The sequence below is a fragment of the Culex pipiens genome, chromosome 3 (genome assembly GCF_016801865.2).
Source record: "Culex pipiens pallens isolate TS chromosome 3, TS_CPP_V2, whole genome shotgun sequence".
NCBI classification, from domain to species: domain Eukaryota; kingdom Metazoa; phylum Arthropoda; class Insecta; order Diptera; family Culicidae; genus Culex; species Culex pipiens.
Genome location: NC_068939.1, coordinates 132,967,527 through 132,983,318, shown reverse-complemented (window position 1 = coordinate 132,983,318; position 15,792 = coordinate 132,967,527). Strand labels below are relative to the sequence as shown.

General features: G+C 33.9%; 1 protein-coding gene across 3 annotated transcripts in view; it reads right to left on the bottom strand.

Annotated features, from left to right (window-relative positions):
- LOC120431508 (interferon regulatory factor 2-binding protein-like B) overlaps positions 1-15,792 on the bottom strand; it is a 51,295-nt gene that overhangs the window by 14,442 nt on the left and 21,061 nt on the right. The window lies entirely within an intron of this gene.

Below are 15,792 nucleotides of genomic sequence, written 5' to 3'. Positions count from 1 at the left end.
TAAGGTTATTAATGAAACGAAACTATTGGCACTACGCCCCCCGGGGCATGGCCTTCCTCTAACGTGGGATTTCTGCTCCAGCGCCTCTGACGAGACAGGAGAAACCGGGACCGACGTTTTACTTCACCATCCGATAGAAGCTCAGTGGATAAGGCGGGAATCGAACCCGCGTCTCATAGCATCATCGGGATCGGTTATTAATAATAAGGTTTGAATATGTGAGCGGGGCTTCTCTTCAAAGGTGGAACAGAAGGGTTCGCGGTTGAAGGTGGGAAATAAGCAGTTTTTTAAATACATAGCATCCATATTATCAACAACAAATCGTTGGACAATGGTCAAATTTGAAAATAATATCATATATTTCCACCGAAAAATCTCATCTTGTTCTCATTTATGTCAGAACTGGAAATGGTCCGATCTTGATTTACCAACAATTTTAGAGATGCTGAATATTTAATTGAAATTTCAAACTAATCCAACTTATTTATAAATGAAGATTTCAAACATTTCAAATAGACTGTCTTGCAATAACTTTAGAAAATGCTTTACACAGATATTTGCGAAATTGCGAAATTTTTCAAAAAACTTCAAAATTTCAATGTAATTTTAAGTGCAATCAGCTGAAAATAATTTTAAATTCATTCCCAGCGTTTATAGTCATTTTTAGAAAGCTTAAGTTAGTTTCAAAATATTTTAGGTTTCAGTCTATTTTCAATATACAGTACCGCAAAAAGTTTTTTTTTCTGCAAAAATAAAATCATTTATGCCTAGATTTTTTTGAAAACTAATGATTGCAAATGGACAGTACTGCTGTATGATGCATTTTCCATGCCTTTTTACATTGATATGTTGGAATTCTGGCCTGCTATTTAAATTTTTATATTTTTTAAATATTTAGGGACAAAAACTATGAAAAATATTTACATCGGCCTAATTTTCAAAATATTTTAAACGAAATCGTACATTTTTCAAATTAAAGAATTATTAGATTTTATTTAGTGAAAGTTTAAATGCTGAAATCTCGATTAAATTTTCAATAGGTCCTATCTGCATAGGAAACCCATGAGGGATAGGTTGTTTTGAAAATTTAATCTAGAGTCCTATCTGCATAGGAAACCCATGAGGGATAGGTTGTTTTGAAAATTTAATCTAGAAATACTCAATTGATTTGTAAATTATTAAAAATACATTGCAAAAGGTTTTTTTTCTGTATTTTAACTCAACAGGGCACTTTTAGACTTTTTGCTAATTTTGAATTTTAGGACAGCACATCGGAAGAAAGACATAAAACTTTAGAAAAATAATGTATTACTAATTCATTATTGATATTTTCCAAATTTTCGGAAGTAGCTAACTGTAATAGAGTTTTGTGGTACTTTTCTTTCAAATTTTGAAAGCAGAGCTTGCAATTTAATTTTTTGACCAGAAGCATGTGACAATTTTTTTTAATAAAATCTGGAGCAACATTTGAAAAGGGCGCATAAGCATTTTGACAGATGAAACTATTTCGCAAATTACGGGTCAACAAGAAACTATTTAAAATAATCCGCACCTTTACAAGGTAGCTGAGAAGGCCAGCTATTATTAAAAACTTCGAGTTTTGTAAAAAAGTTGCCTATTTTCTCGGAATTTTCAAAATAGTTCCAGCTGTCAAAATGCTTATCCGCCCTTTTCTCGTGTTGCTCCAGAAATGTGTACCAGCCTAAACAGATTTGTAATATTTAAAAAAAAAACTCAACCAAGCCTTGATTTTTTTAAATTCTTAAATCGACAATAGATGAATATTATACCTTATGTTTAGAACTGCTTTAATCGTGAAATAAATTAAATTTGCCTGGCTTTTTTTGTGTTTTCCGCTTTCTCAAAATAAATTCAGTAGAAATTTTCTGCAAAAGTATCTCAAATTTCACTCTAATCACTCTAATAAAACATCGATGTTTCCATAATACTTCTTGTAGCGCTTGTATGTACTCAAAATTGACTAAAATGGGATCGCAACTCGAATTTGATATTAAAAGTGAGAAAATAAAAAATACGAATATTATGTTTTTTATTTGTGAAAGCACAATGTAACCTAGAAAGAACTTTGACTTTACACCGAAGTGCTTCCTCTGGGTTATTCTGTGTTGAAAGTTCGTGTGAAAAAGTGATATAATTCAACTTTTTTAACAACTTTTTGATACGGTTTTCCAGGGTTTTCCGAATGGGTACTGAATCTTGCTAATATCGACAAAATTAGCACAAATGTATAGCTTATTTTAAAAATCACTCAAGCTTTCTCCAGAAAAAATCACCGACGGCAAATTCAACGGAACTGTAGAGATGCAAATGCCGTCGGCAAAATTCTCCCCAGTTTTCATGCAAAAAAAAGCACTTCGCAACAAGAACCAGTCATGCAGAAGGGTAGCCATTATCGCCTCAACCCGCGAGACCATCACTCTTGGCACATTTCGCTCTATTTCCTTCACGCGAACTCGTCAGCCCCAAGATCTTCGTCGTCTTCTTCTGCTTCTTCGTCCTTGAAGCGAGGGATATCGCGAGCGCAATTTGGTAGTATTCGTCGTAGTCGCACTCGTCGTTGCAAACTCTCACTTGTTCTTCGTTTTCGCTGGTGCTTCTGCTTCTTCTTCGTGTACCCCAGTGATGCAGACTTCTTGGTATTTCTGTCGTGCAGCAACGCAAAGAACGCCCCAATCAACGAAATCCGTCGTTGTGGTATTGGTCAGTCAGTCGAGCTCCGTACATACGAGAGCGGGCTCCCCACTTATGTACAGATGTTCCGACGACGACGACGAGGGGAGCAGCTAATGTAAACACACATTATGCCGTTTCTCATCGTGACTTCTTCTTCCTCTTCACCACGTTCTTCGTGTGTGCATGTGTGCAGACACTTCAACACAACGCCAGCATAGCATAGCAGTATAAATTCTCCGCCAAATACCAACCCCAGACCCCCCCGCGCTCGGTGGAACCACCGAACCCAACCGGGGTAGAACCGGTCTGTCGGGCGTGACGTGGTGCGCCGGTTTCAACTTCACCAATACAGAACCGCCAGAATCTGAACGGACTCACCAACACAGGTTAAGGCGTGGTGGAGCAGTCGAAGTGGCGGGGGGTCAGACATGGAGTGAAGTGGGGTACGGAGAGCAACAGACGGACGGCTGCTACGTAAGCAGACGAACAGCTCCACAAATAGCTTTGTGTCCGGAACTGGGAAAGCAAGGAGGAGAGAGAGAGAGGGAGAAAAAGGGTAGCATTGGGGAAAGTGAAGGTAGATGGGTGTAGGGAGAAGCGCCAAATACAGGTTAAGTGAGCTACTATACATGAGGTGAACAGTAGAACGCGTTTTTTTTACTTGGATGTGTTTCAGCGCAGAGTTGTGTTAGTGCACCAGTAAAGTAAGGAAGCTATGCTGACGTTGAATTGATTGTGAGGGTGTTTGGAGAGGGGTTTGATAGGAAAAACAGAATAATTGTGAATTACTCAAATTTCATTCCGGAATGAATGGAAAATTCTGGGAAAAGTCATAAAATTATGCAATTTTTCATATTCTAATTTTCAGGACACCTAGTCAAAGATTGCTGATTTTTTTTTATGATTCGGAAGCGGCTTTGAAACATGAAAATATAGTAATTCAAATATTAGAATTTAAAACATAAATGTAAAGTTGAAACTATTGTTATAGGGAAAAGTCTTTCGACTTATTATCATCACTTATGCCGTTTTCCGCTTTTCAACCAACATTTTCAGATACATAACCAATGAAGAGTTGCGTGCTCACTTTCATTTGAGCGGTTTATTACTTTAGAATAATCAAAAACACTTTGTGAAAGCTGTAGTTCATGATATGCCGATAATAGAAATGGGCCGAGAAAAGTTATATTTTCCCTATTACCATGTAAGTTAAAAAAAATAATAAAGTAAATATTTAATTTTCTTCAACTAACAACAACATTTGAAACGCAAGAATCAATCCAAGCAACCGATTATTTAATACTTTAAGAATCATCCAACTCATATCAATCACCTCTTTTTATTAACTGTTTGATGTTTGTCTGTCAGATTTTCCTTTTTTTTGCATTTTTTGTCCAGATTTTTTTTTTCAATTTTGGCCTGGTAACTCTTATTTTTAGTAAACACTTGGAAAATAAATAAAAAGAATTCTGAATACTTTCTTTTTAAAATCGTTACATTGAATGCAAAGTCAACAATAAAACTGCGTACCGTAAAACAGGGTGACTTTGATAGCCGGGGTGACTTTGATAGGTTTGCGATTTTTCCGCAAAATGAAGAGTACATTTAAAATACGTAAGGAATGGTTCAGAAACATACTGACCGTGGTAGAGAAGTGTTCAAAGTAAGAAGAACTCAAGAAGAACTTTTCATAAATTTTTGAAAGGTTTATAAAGTTCGTTAACTATAGTTAAGAAAATGTTGATGGTAGTCATTATTTTAAACTTCTCAAAGTGTCATGATTTTCTCAATGATCATGATTTTTAATCGGAAAACGGAATGCATTTTCGGATTCTTTGGACAATTTTCCACTAGGAGAAGGTTAAATAAGTTTGTAAATAATAAATAATATGTGTTTTTGAAACACAGCTAAAAAAAACTCAAAATTTATAGGCATTTTCAGTTGAACAAATTTCATGTAAAATGTGAAAACTTGTGATTCGTGCTTCGAATTCAGTATAAATCGATAATTTTATAAACAAAACTAGTTTTAACAAATTTCAGGCAAAAATTCCGACTTTTTAACAATTTTACCTGAAATTTATATGTTTTTTGTTAAAAAGCTTCTAAACTTAGTTAACTTAACATAAACATTGATTTTTTTTCTTACAAACTATATCAGCTACTTTAGTGATGGTACATTTAACGTACAAATAAAGTTTGAACATCTTAAATATGATTTTAACAAGAAAAACTATGACTATCAAAGGCACCCCGGAATTAAAACTAAGAATTTTTAACGTAACTATTTTTCTAAAACTATTGAAAAAACTTTTTTTCCAAAATAGTGCATGGACTTTGTGTGGCCTACCCCAGTACATGTTTTAAAAATAATAATCTTGAGAAAAACCTTACCTGTTGGAAAATACTCTGAAAAACAAATTGAAATCCTATCAAAGTCACCCCGGTTTACGGTACGTATTGCATTTTTTAAAATTAATTGATTTATTAAATGCTGTTAACCGGGATGACATTGAAGGCTTTCAATTAATTTTTCTAATATTATTCAACCGGTAAGACTTTTCTCATTATTTATATGTTTTAAACATGTACTGGGCGGGGTCACACAATGTCCATAAACGTTTTAACAAAAAAAGTGTTTTTCAATATTGCATTTAAAAATAGTTGAAAACTGTGTTTATTACAAATATCACCCTAAAAGTGAACAAATTTAAATTATTACGATAAATTGATTATGAGTAAGGTTTCTTTTAATGTTTCATTTGTAAATATTACAATTAAGTGTTTGTTTAACTTAGTAAATTTATATTAGTTAGGGGTTAGGTAAATTAAAAGTTTAAAGTTTGATCAAAATTCTTAGAAATTGTTTTTTTAAACATCAATTTTTGTTGGCGCAAAACCCAACTCTGTAGCATGAATCACACATTTTCCAAATTTACTTAGAAAATAGTTCTTATTTTTGATTTCTGTATCAATAACACTTGAAACTTGTAATCCTGACACTAATTTTAGCTATTTTTAGTTTAAAATTGTCCAAAGAATATAATATTGCAGTCCGATCTCCTTTTTTATTGAGAAAAACATAACACTCTGAGTGTACCTTAATAACCCTATTTATCAATGTTTTCATAATTATGAGCTTACTAACTTTTGAAAGTTTTCGAAATTTGAAATAATTCGAAGTACATACCTCAGAATAACTTAGTATGATTTCATACCATTCTGCTTGTACTTAGCTCGAGTTTTCCAATTTTCAAAAAAAAATCTCCATCCTATCAATGTCACCCCGGTTTAAGTCAAATTCATTGATCTGCCCCATACAATTTTGCAATATTTTTTCCCCTTTCAATAATAATAAAATCTTAAGTTTTACTTGAAAAGGTCCCAAAGGGAATCCCATAGCTTATAGGGCCTTAAAAAACTCTAGCTACCGTCATCTGGGGCGTATCGGGACAGCTGTTTTAGGCAGGTTCTTTCACTATATTTAGATATTTGTGATTGATTTCGGTTAGCACAGATACAGATCAACTAAATTAGTGCATCGATTTCCTAGTTTATAGTATATAAATGCTTTTAAAAATCGCTGTCCCTATTCAGACTGTAATCCCGTTTCACCCCGTTTTTATGGTGTGCTAATATAACACGATGCATATTTTGGAACTTTTTTAACACTCTTTACTTGAATAATTTGAAGAAAAAACACGAATCTTAGTCTGTTAAATAAAAAGTAGATGTTCAATTTTACATTTAAATATATAATGGTATCCTCGTTTTTCCGAAGTTCGGTTACATGAAGGTTTCTTATGAACTTCGATTAATCGAATCATATGAAAAAATCGTTTTCTTTTTATTTTATCAAATGGAACATCAAATTCAAGTTATGCGACCCCATTTTATGTCAAAGATGAGTGATTGATAGCCTTATAAATTATCAAACTCATTGACTCAAAATTTCATCATCGCCATTTGGCCGCCATCTTGGATTCAACATTTCCAAAGCATTTTTGAGGGTCATATTTGAGCTCATAAACCCAACACAAGACAAAAAAAAATCCTGATTCAATTATCCGAAGATTGAATCCATAGTGAAATTTTTCCGAGGACTTCGTCGTGATATCCTAGGAATCTCGACGAAAATTCCCGGTAATCATGAGTTGCCAAAATTTCCGCTCGATTTTGGCTTATTAGAGGTGCTGAACTCGAATTTAATTTCAAGAATAAGAAAATAAATCAAGAGTATCTTTGAATAACTCAGTATAATCGAACTTCGAGCAAACGAAACTTCTAATAATCGATTCTGGAGTGTACCGAAGAAATTAGACCCAAAGTTCAATAAATCTTCTTCAAATATGCATGTCTAGGTAAGCTCACTCTCTAGTTCCAAGGTCTAGTCACTATTTTAGCCACGCGAGACTGCATCGAAAGCGCTCGACACTCGAGAGTTGGGTATACATAACTATGAGATGCTCATCAAACACACATAAAAGCTGACGAAGCTCGTCTTCCACGGGGGTCGACTGCTGGTAGAATGCTCAAGCTTTGAGACGACGACGCCGAACAGAATACGCGAGCTGCTGACCCGCGGACTCACGTCTCGTCTCATCGCGTTGCTTGGATTTCAGGTTCTCTGAGTAACCTACATTCCGTGTAACTGTACATTATGTATACACACTTTGTTTCTCCGTCGCCACACGACGGGTCGGGTCTGAGCTTTGACCCGGCAACACGGCACGAGAATGCCGTCGGATAAAGATTGGATGGGGGGCATTACCTCACGTTTCGGGGAAGAAGCGCTCAGAACAAGCGCAAGAAGCTTCACCGAGAAGAAGTGGCTGGTGTTTATGACGATGACGGATAGTCGGCGCGGCATTCCTTTCTGGAATGGACCTGACCGTGTTGCCGGGTGTAGGCCAGTCACGATTCTCCGATGGAAGTTCAGCCGAAGCGTGATTCTGGCGTTTGTTGGAAATTACGACGCAAAGACAAGCACAGCACGCATGTGGTACGTGTCCGTTGCGGAGATGACCGAACGGCACGTCCAGCAGTTGGAATGGGGTTCTGGGAGTTGAAGACAACAGTTCTGGAGAAATCTTGGCATCGGGTTTCAAAAAGGTAAGGCTTTTACGAGATCACAACCGTTATAAACATCAACTTCCGCATTACAACGTCCCCAAATTGTCGTTTGCGTCACTAAATTGTTCCCCAACCACCCCTTCATAACTCACAGTTACGACCTACGCCGCTGTGACACTTGACTAACTGGGATCCATGAGGTAAGCTGGAAGAGAAGGGAGTTGGCTCTGCTAACCTACACCCAAAAACGTATACGACCACCGAATCTCTTCCTTCTCAACCCCCATCAAGCAGGTATTGATCCGTCGCGTCGCTACACCCTCGCGGTCATTGCCATCCGCCCATCCCTCGTTCCCGGAACACTTCCGGCTCGCCATGATTTAGTGTACGAGTGTGTGCGTGAACTGGGTCCGCCATGTTTTATTGTTTTACCGGGTGTGTGTTTGTGGGGGTAAATAAGGAGGAGGACTGGTTTGGGGACAAACCGGTGGCGATCGATATTGCTGCAGCTTCCACACTGCTGTACTGGAATCTATGTGGAGCATTGAGGCGTACACGCCTAGGAGAGGTATTGCAGAGAAAAATATTTGCAGGTTATGTACGTGCCAAATCGATTGCGGTTGCGGTCATATCTGCCTATTGAATATAGTAATGTTTAATCTCGTTCAATGGGTTCGTATCTAGCAAGTTGTAAATCAAACCTGTCCGATAGAGATCTTAATGCGGGAATAACTATTCAGATTTATGAGGCGAAGTGTAAAATAATAGCGTTATCAAATTTATTTGCATTGATTACATAATGCCGGAGGATCGTAAGTGGCAGCTTTAGCCCTTTAATGCCCAATTTTTTAATTCGATTTTTTTTTCTCGTGTTCAGGACGTCATTTTTAACAGCTTTTGTTCTACTAAAAACTTTACTTCTCTTGTTTACCTTGTTTCATTTTCAGTAATTTTTTCTTTGCATATATCATGTTTTGTTTATGTTTGTTTTTGATAGTAATTGGCTTTTTCTATCACCTTCTATCGTTATCTTTTGCCTTATTCGTTTTTTTTTGTGTTTTTACTTTTTAATTTTGTTTTGCTTGTTTTTCACATTTTCTGCTACAAACGATACGACTGTCAATTAAATGTTATTGAAAAGTGCTGCCAAAGTTGACAAAAAAAAAATACATTTTTTTAAACATTGGCAAAGTTACATAAAACAAGTTTTAAATTTTAAGAGATCTTCTTTCCAATGCTTAAAGTTAAAAAAAAAGGTTGAAAATTGATTTATGGCGATTTTTTAAGATCGAAGCCCGCCTACAGGCTGGGTTGGGTTGTAGAGATATAATTTATGGGCATAAATTACACCAGATTATCCTAAAAATTTAAATCGTCCGGATTCCCGTTGAATAATATTTCCCAAGTCCCAATTTTGATTTTCGTTACCATTTTCCCGGGAACATGATAAATCTGAAAATAAAAAGTTTATTTTTCCTTTTATTTTCAATATTTAAACAATTTAAAGTTTATATTGTATAATAGAACTATTTCTCTTAATTTTTTTTCAAATCTTCATCAATTTTGATAAATTATTATGATTGTGATATTTTTCAAAGTTTATGTCACAACCCCCCCCCCCCCCCCCCTTTCAAAATTGATAAAAATCAGGAGGCAAAAAAACATTTTTACAAGAAACTTAAAAATGACCATAAAAATAGAAGTCTAATCAACTGAAAACATTCTACAATTTTTATACTTTTTTATTTTGTTGCCCACCCCCCTACCCCCCCCCCCTCGACTTTGGTCAGAGTCGAGGGACATAAAGTTCAAAAAACATTTGCAACGGCCTTATTATGTTTTATCAGAAAAACGAGCAACTACGCGAGAACCGATTTGCAAAAAGAACGATCTGAACATTCGGTGTTCGATTCTATAAGCTAAAATAGGCCAATGGCCAAAATTAATTTCTAATCTTTTTGAAATCAACCTTGGGAAACTGTAACAACTTATCAAATAAGAAAGAAGTTTTTTTTATTAAATTTAACTTACTAATAAAATTGAACTAACAACTTCTGAAAATTTAGAATATTCTAATATCTGAAGCATTGAAAAAAAGACTTTAAAAATATATTGATTTTATTTATTCCAGTTTTTAATTGTATTAAATCAAATTGTAATTTTTTTGTCAGTTGACCTTTGTTTGTCCTATATTTGGCAATTCGCTATATGTTTACTGAATTTTACCTTACGATCCTCGTACACAAAAATATAATAAAAATCTAATTTCAATAAAACACAGTTCCTATTAGTTTGCAATCATAATTTTTAATAAAAAACTGAATTGGATTAAAAACACTATATTAAAACCTTAATTTGAATATTTTACAAATAATTTTTTTTAATTCTCTTCGAATTTCTTGAAAATTTAGAAAATTATGAAAAAGGTATTTTGCTACTTGATTTTGCTGAGACATTTTATAATCTATGGAAAACATAAGCAACGCTATTTCTTTACAAATGATGAATAACTTATAATTTTTAAATCTTTGTTTCTATCAAAATCATACCCTTAAATAAGAAAAGTTTTTCTGTAAAAATACATAACATTAATTATTTGTTTACCTTGCTTACTTAAACCTTTAAAAAATATCAATTGTATTCATATTCCTTAAAATGGATGAATTTTAATTTTAAGTAAACGTCGTAAAAACTTTTACAAATTTGTAGTACGTTTTCTTGTGCACATTTGTAGCTAAGAATTCAAGTTTCTGCTCATATTTTTCACCTTTCTACGAAACAAAAAGAAAGTTTCCTGGTGTACTTTATCATTTCTGAAAAATCTTAATTTTGAATAGAAAAGAAATAAATTGTAATTGAAATTACAATCCACAGTTTAAATATTTGAATAAAAAACAAAGTATTGTAAAAAGCATTTTACACCAGTTCAGTTGTTTTGCAGGCATAAGTTTTGAAAAATTATATTTGTCAAACAAACGTTAGAGAAAAAAATCTTTAAAAAAATAAAAAATTTCATAAACTTCAAGAGATTTCTGAGTAAACCCAAACATGCTGAAACTTATTCTGAACGCAGAAATATCTGGAGTTTTTTTTTTTAAAGGTCCAATAAACCAAATTTCCAGTTTTTGCTTTTTGGGTGTTTTTGAAACCGCCTTGAGTCAGTGGTATTAAAAAACACTCAAAAAGCAAAAACTGAAAATTTGGTTTATTGGACCTTTTAAACAAAAAAAAACTCCAGAAATGCAATATTAAATTGAATTTAGCAGATTGCCCTGAAATTCTCACTGCAACTTGGAAGATTTTTGAAAAACCTTTTAACAATCTTCCATTAAGCATTCTTTTAGGAGATTTTCTTGATCGTTACATTTAAAAGTTAATCCTCGACTTTTGATCTTTTTTTTAAGTTCATTTGTTTATAGTCGCAAATTTTACATTTTTTGCAAGCAAACAATGTCCAACATTGCTTCTCAACGCTTTACACAAAACCACAAATCCAAAGTGAAAGGCCCCCGTCGGCCCCCCCATACATCGTTCACTTTTTCGATGTTCCAATTCACATCACATGACTATGGAGAGCGCGCGCGTTCGTCACGACATCTCCAGAAAAACAAGTTCTTCACGTGCCAACAACGCCACCGCTACCTCCCCGACCCAAACAGGTTTTGCGAGAACAACTTTCGAAAGAGTCGGCAAAAAAAACAACCCCTGCCTTAAGTGGCAGTTGCTTGGCCAGTCCAGCTCCGGTCCAGTCGGTCAAGCTCGGTGTTTGCACTGGTCCATAAACAACAGGCAAAAAGCGAAAGAAGACGCAAAATCACGCGAAACAGCACTGAAAAAAAACCGGAGCTACCGGCCTCGAACCAGTTTTCCATTTCCTCGGCGTTGTGGACGCCGACTTGACGCGCGAGCTCCGGCAAGTTGCAACTCTGACCGAGTGAGTAAAAAAGAGGCACTTGATGATGGCGAAATGGAAGTGCATTCACTTCTTCAACCCCGTCGTCCAAGTCGTCATCGCGTTGAACAACTCACGCGAGGCTGGTTTTGTAGTTTTTCAAGTTTATGCGGATTACATCATAGAGCGAAACGACGAGCACATGGCCAGCCAGTAATATCGACAGACAAGCGCATTAAAGGCGGTCAGTCGTGGAGTCGCTCCAAGTATCGTCGAGCATACTATCACGTCACGTCAGCTTGTTGACGGTACGTGATGTTCGTGGTAACGTAGAGATTGCCATCAGAAACGGATGGGGAAACACCAAGCACAGTACTGCTGCATTCTGTGTCGTCCGCGATGGGACTGGTGGACCAACACCGTCGGCTTGTGCGCTGGAAATGGTGAAGAAAGTTCAGGGCCGATCGAATCGATGGAAATCGGAACGACGGAATTTGTTGGATTTTTCTCAGACAACGCTAAAAGAGTTCTGTAGAAAGAGTTCTTTATGTTGCATTTCAGGATTTATCCAATTAACTTGTATTTCTCCAAGTCTGTATTGATTTTGTAACATTTTGTCTTAATTTAAGATTTGAAAAATATTTGTTCTCAAATATGAAACTAAAGAACCCCCTTTTCACTAACGTTTTCCATCATGTTGTAAATGTTTTGTGTTTTGAAATAGTAGTTTATGTAACAAGTTGCAAAAAGAGGATTTTTTCAGCACGAGTCGTACATTTATCCAACGAGTTTCACCGAGTTGGATAAATACGAAGAGTGCTGAAAAAATCAAGTTTTGCAACGAGTTCCATACAACATTTTTTGCAATTCCGAAAAACACCCATTGAGTGAAATTTTATGTCAAATTTTCATGTATTTTGTCAATAAATCGTTTGAATCAAAAAAAAAAAATTGAAAAGTGGTACTTTTCGAAACAAGTGCTGAAAAGTTCAACTTTTCAGCACCCATTTCAGTGCTGAAAAGTAGAACTTTTCAGCATTTATTTTGAAAAGTGTTGCTATTCGATTCTGTTATTTTTGGTACAGAAAAGTAGACTATTTCGTCGTTCAAGAATGACAGAAAAAGTAAGTAGTTTCACGACGGAATTGCAAAAAAAAAACAATTTACTTTGGCAGGCGTTAGCAAAAGATACAAAATAAAATGTTTTTTTGTCTGGCTTACCTTAGATTACTTAATTTTTATTTCAAATATCTGTTCCATTTGTTTAAAAATTTAAGAACGGGTTATATTCAGCATCTTTTATGAATTTTTGAAAATAATCAATTTTATTTTAAATATTAAAGTGAGTTCAATTTTTTCCAAAGACAATGTTTTAAAGCTTAGTCATACAGCCTAGACTCGATTATCCGAAGCCTCGATTATCCGAAGTTTCGATTATCCGAAGTTCGATGCATTTTTTCAATATTTCGTCACCGCCATATTAGCTGCCATCTTGGATTTAAAAATTTTAAATCACTTTAGCGTAGTTTAGACAAAGAAATTTTTTTCGTGATTCGATTATCCGAAGTGAAATTTGTCCGAGGCCTTAAAATAATCAAGTCTGGACTGTATGCAGGGTGGCCACTCAAATCGGGAAATCGGGAATTCGCCAAAATTCGTGAAAAATCCGGGAAAAGTCGGGAATTTGCGATTTTTTGTAAAAAAGTCAGTAAAAGTCGGGAATCCCAAGCAAACATGTCTGAAAATTATTTTCTATATCTTTAATGATTTTATATTTTTTTAAAATTAATTTTCAAGTTAATTTCACTCAATTCTTTTTTAGCAACTAATTTAAAATTCAAGGTTCCTTTTACTTTATGAGCCTATTTAGGGCTTTTTAAGACATTACATAAAAATTATATACTAATAAATAAATTGAATGATTAAGATGGCAAGCATTTGACACAGATTATCTTAATATTTGTTTATAAACCAAAAGAATTTTATTTATTTTTTTACTTTGTTTATCATTAAAAAAACAAAATCTAACTTTAAACAACATCAAAGCTCATGCAAAACGCATATGAAATTAAAGCATAATTTCAACGATTATGGCCAGCGTCAATAATGGTTCTGTTTCATCTTGTTTCATAGTTTGACTATTTGGAAACAATTCCAATTTGAGTTTGGTAATAGTTTTTTCTTGCGTTTATTTTTTTTTAAATGTAAATGTTAAACTAAATTCATTTAGGTCATTTTTAATAATTTTTCCAACTATAGATAAAACTTTTCAGTAATTGGAAAGCTTAAAAAACGAATAAAATCCATACATTTTTTGTTCTTAATTAAAAAAAAATAAGAACTTGTTGAAAACATGCAAAGTATTGAAATATAATTAAGTTCTTGACATGCTGGTTTAATTTATTACTCATATGTTTGAAGGATTTGTCTCTTCAATCATTTTGCCTGAAATTAGTGGTGAAACATGGAGTCTTATCAATCCAGATTTTTCATTGAAAATAATTAAACATTTAAATGCTAACAACGCGGTAAATCAACATATAATAAAAAATATATTAAAATTTACAAAATAAAAAGGGAACCTGGTAAACGAATTCCTAGATCTTTTCGAATACTTTAAAAGTATGGTAACTGTTTTTTAGGTATTTTTTAGAAATTTATTTTCCTATTTTTATTAAAATTTTCAATAATTTGTTGTTTTTTTTTAAATTTATTTCGAAAATTTGTTCGATGATTTTACTTTGTTTTATAAAGAGTTTTTTTTAACATACTTCAGATAAGAAATGCTTAATGTTTGAGATTCTGGATAAGTCGGGAATTTGAAAATGGGATTTGGGTGTTCACCCTGTGTATATGATAATCGAGTTTTCATTCTTTATGAAAATTGGACAGTTAGTTGCTGAGCTGAGATGCCTTGCAAATAATTAAATAAAGTGAAAATTTTCAATTGACGTTTATCGACAACTGTCAGACCACTTTTAATGCTGTTTCGATTATCTGAAGGTTTGTATTGGTCAATCAAATCATGAACAAACAATTTATTTCTCGTATTTTTTTTATTTTCTTACTTTTTACATCAAGTTTGAGTTCTGCAACCCCATTTTAGTCAAATTTGAGTGGTTTATTGCCTATTAAATAAAATAAAAAATGCATTCAGTTATAATCAGCTACGTGACGTTACGATCGTTGACGATCTGACTAAAGATGAGTTTTTTTTTTTCAAAATAAAAATAATTTAAAAGCTGACTCAAAGCTCAAAACATTCGACGATCTGACTGAAGATGAGTACCATTTTTTTTCCAAACATATTTTTTAAAAGCCACTTAAAGTAGCAAACGAAAAAGTACTCACAATTTTCGATAAAAAGTACCGTTTTTAGTTTTAAGCGATTTGTGTTGTGTTTAATTCAGGGGGAAATAATTTTATTTTATAGTTTTATAAAAACAGTATCTGAAAACATTTTTCATAAAGCTTGGAAAATATTCTTCCATTGTCCTGTTTATCCTCTACCAAAATTGGATAGTTGAGATATTTTTCGTAGAATAAAAGTTGTTGAAATGACTTCCAAAACACGGGAAAAATTAAAATCTTCGAAAAATTTGGCTTAACAGGGTTAACGTGGAAAAATAATATTATGCCAAAATGGTGGTGGTGGAATATTAGGAATATTTATGCGAATTTGTCAAATGCTGATATCGCATTTCATGTTTTATTTATGAACAAAGAAAAAAGAACATTTTTCAGATTCGATTAACCGAAGTTTCTTTGAATACTTTTGGATGATAAAATTTAAGATAATTGAGACTTTGGGAAGTCTGGATTTTACTGAAATTATTGTCGAAATGATTTTAAAATAATGTTATTTGAAAAAAAAAATCAGCAACAATCGCTAAGAGTTTACTTATGAACTACGCATAACATTCCATGTAATTTTACTTGTCATCAAAAGTGAAAACCAATTTGTCTGCGCACAACATTCGATACTATGCTAAACCCACAAATTCAACAAAGTCGCGCAATTTTTCTTACTTTGTGCCAGAGGCAAATCCATCACGACATCATGATGAATGGAAAAGAACGCGCTGAGGAAAAATTCCTCTACTCGAATTCGTTTTTCCTTCCTCTTTACGAGA